The sequence below is a fragment of the Phalaenopsis equestris genome, unplaced genomic scaffold (assembly GCF_001263595.1).
Source record: "Phalaenopsis equestris unplaced genomic scaffold, ASM126359v1 Scaffold000449, whole genome shotgun sequence".
In the NCBI taxonomy this organism is placed as follows: domain Eukaryota; kingdom Viridiplantae; phylum Streptophyta; class Magnoliopsida; order Asparagales; family Orchidaceae; genus Phalaenopsis; species Phalaenopsis equestris.
The window spans coordinates 77,681-81,596 of NW_018164890.1; the positions used below are offsets into that span (position 1 = coordinate 77,681).

Here is a 3,916-nt window from a genome sequence, read left to right on the forward strand (position 1 = left end):
CTGAACTAACTCCCAAAAAAAGAACTTTCAAAACTTGCCAATATTTTCATGACTCTTTTCTAAGTCCTCTCTTCTTTCTTTTATAGTTTTCTAAGAGGTGTCTTGGGATCTCTTCAATATGTGCCTTGATTCAATGTATTTACCCAAGAGATGCATCCTTTCATGATAATTTTTGTCGTTGGTGGTTACAACCACCTATTAAGCCAATGAGTGCCTCAAAAACCTCTTCAAAATTCGTGAAAACCAATTTTACTCATCTAGTAACTGTCACTGGCGCTTAAGCGCGGGGCCTCGACGCTTAGGATTGACCTTCTCTGTTTAACCGACGCTTAAGCGCCAGATCGGGCGCTTAGGCGCCAAAACTCTTTTGCATAATTTTTCACCTTTTTTCTTCAAATTTGATCTTTTTTCACTCCTTTAAGCATTTTTTTCATTTTTACTTGTATCTGCAAGAAAAACACAAAAATACCTTCCATTAAAGTGCAATATCTCAAAAATAGGTATAAAAATATGTCTAAAAACACTATATATTTTAGGTGTATCACCAACCCACCTCATCTCGAATTGGATTATGTGGATTTTCACCATGGTGTCATGTCACTTTCCCCCTTCATGATGACTTTTGACCCCAAGTCAAAAATGGTGACAAGGCTATGTGGCTTCATGAAATCCATGCATTTAATGTGTCTTGTTGGGTTTATGGGTCATGGATGACCAATGGGCATGGGTGAAGGAGATGCTTTTGGGCTTGGGCCTTCATGCATGGGCTAGGCCTTCCTGTAGACCACTTGGACTAAAGCCCCTCATGAGATATTTTAATAACTTAATTACTTAATTAATCAATTAATTAGGTCAAACTCATGAGGTTGACCATGTTTGACCAATGGGCTTTATAATTGACCTGTTTGACCGAAGTTGACCAACTAGGCCCTGAGATTGACCAAATGACCAAGTTTGACCAATTGGATGCCAAGGTTGACCAATTGATCCATTTTGACCAATTTGGCGTCTGGGTTGACCAAATGGTGCATTTTGACCAGACCAAATGGTTCGTGACTATTGGGTCCAAGGTTGACCGAATGATCAATGTGATGACTATTGGTCATTGGGTTCTAGGTTGAAGAAATGGTCAATGTGATGACCATTAGGTCTAGGGTTTACCAAATTAGGGTTTGTTATCATTTATCTGGTCATTTTGGGATGACATCGTGGTTTGAGCCCAAAGAGGGTGTATTGGGAGTTAATCCAATTTCTAGGTTTTTGGGAACCCTAATTGATAGTCCCCCTTCCTAAATATTTTTCGTGTTCGGCTTGTTTTGGCTCGAAAATTATTAATCTACTAATCAATTATATATATCTTTGAGGAGTAGTATTTTTAAAAAAATTAATTGAGTACAAGGCTACAAAGATTTATAATCAATTAAAGGTATTAATGAAGAAAATAGAATAGAAACTACTAAATTAGATTCAAATGATGTTTTAAATCTTGCTCCAATCCTTAACATCTTATGGCTACCTGATTAGAGTTGTCAAAATGACTCTTTGTTCGTGAACGGCTAGTGTTCGGCTCACTAAGCAAATGAGCTGAACAAGAACACACTTTTTGAGCTCAAACTATAAACGAGCCGAACATGAGCTAAGCCCGTGCTCGCTCTTTTTTGGTCGTTTACACCCCTAGCAACACCGAGACGTTGGAGTATAGAACCCAAGCGCCACAAAGTAGTTCCTAGGATCCCAGTCACACGCATTGATAATTTTGATAGTTCACTTGCATCATTTCATAAGGGAAGTCTTATTTGTGCATATACTCAACCATTTGAGGATATATCTAGTAAATCAGAGAGGCTCTAAACTTGTACTACTTTAGAAAAAAAATTTTTAAGGGAGTATGTGTGGAATTTTTGTGTAATTTGTTTATGTAATCCAGTAAAACCCTTTGAGATGGAAGGTATTCTAGCACAACAATTCTATGGTGTTTGCTTCTAGTTTTTCATCCCTAAACTCTTTGTCTTTCAACTTCTTTGATAAATAAAATAAATGATTATTTTTTTGAAGGCAAGCGTAAGAATTCAATTTCATTTTATTCTTGGAATTTTTAATCTGGGAATCTTGTGTTTAACTTTATGTTGTGATTAAACTGAAGTTTCGTAGTGATGATGTTTTAACCTTCAACATATTATTGAATTTCAATCTAGCCAGTAGATAAATTAATATGTGTTGTGATATAATTGTGCAAGAGCAGTCTAGTAAGAAAATTAGGTTAACTCACTCTGACATGGGAGAAAAGGGATATTGCATCCACGTTAGTGCAATTATGAAGAAAATTTTGGAATTCTTGAATAATCGCTTAATTTAGGAAACTAAAATTATTTGATTTTCAAGCCTTCTTAGATGTCTGTGAGAGGATAAGGAGGAGATATATTTATGATTGTCACCCATAATTTTATCACGGGGTTAAGCCAAGATTTCTAAGGTCCAATTCAGTGGAGAATTATTCAATTGATAGAAAAATTCACATATAACATACTATTTACTTATAAATTCTCTTTTGAAATATGTGAGATAAGTAAAGTTGAAATTCACTTGCCATTGACCTTTCAAAATAGTTGCACAATTAGTAAACTAGAAGTTTGAAATAATTAGAAATAAAAAATATTCCTCATGTGATAGATACACATACTCTAATTTCATATATTACCTGATTGATATGTATACATGTGTGATTGTCGGTGCTTCATAACATTTCGGACATCAATAGTTTTCAAATTTTTATTTTAAAGAATGAAATTGTCTTTTTATTTTAGAATTAGAAAATTTTGTATATTTTTTGGAATTATAATGGATAAAGATAACCCATAAAACACTAGGGATGAATCATCATGCTTAGGGGATCTATACGATAAATTTAAGAATTTATATGTTTAAACATTGTATGATTAAGGTAGGTTGTGTATGGGCATAATTGAGTTATCCATTTTTCTTTTCTTTTAGAGGAACCCAACCACACCAACCTATATCTTACATTTATATGTTTTGTTCACTTGTTTATTTAATATGTTTATTTTATTAGTGCATTATAATGACATTTCTTTTAGTTTTCTTTTATTATGTGTGTATGTCCTATATGTATTTCTTAGTAATAAGCTTTTAGTAAATAACATTTTCTGTTTTAAATAAGTAAGAAATATCTAAGGAATTGAATGAACCAATACCTAAAGGGAAATAACGATATGCTTTCATTTTATACATATTCCTTATTTTCCTTTTAATGTGTGCTTCTAATTTCACCTTGCAACAATATAAATTATTACTTTCTAGGCTTCTTCTCAATTTTGAGCCATAAAAGTATTAAGTCTCAAATCTCTAACAAAATGAATAGCAAACAAAATTAAACCTCCCATTCAAATTTATAAAGCCCAACCATAGAATAGTTTTAAATTCTATGGAGTGTCTTAGTATCCAACTCTTCCTACTTTTCTTTAATTGTAATTAAAAATAACAATTTCACATTTAAGTATAATTTAAACTTTTAAAAATAAATTGTCCTTGAAATTTAAACTTACAAATCTATAGAAAAAATACTCACAAACTTAATTAAGATTTTTTTTGGGAGACCACCTTTCTTAATATATATTTTTCTGTAGGTACTTGTCTTGATTAAATATATATACCCAATAAGAACATAAATCTTATTGTACCCAAATTAAATAGGAGAAAATTTTGGACCCATACATTTAGAATTGTTATTTTTATTAGCATATCCTTTATCAAATAATACTTTCATTTTTTGAGATAATATGTTACTACCAGTACTTGAACTCAATTTCAAAAAAAAAAAAAACTTCAACACTTATGTACCACATAATAATTTCCAGTAAACTAATATATTAGATTGACATAAAAAAATCTATAACAC

The 3,916-nt window shown here is 31.9% G+C and overlaps 1 pseudogene; it reads left to right on the top strand.

Annotated features, from left to right (window-relative positions):
• The first annotated feature begins 944 nt into the window (after nt 1-944).
• Nucleotides 945-3,916, top strand: part of LOC110027793 — a 5,380-nt pseudogene continuing 2,408 nt past the window's right edge.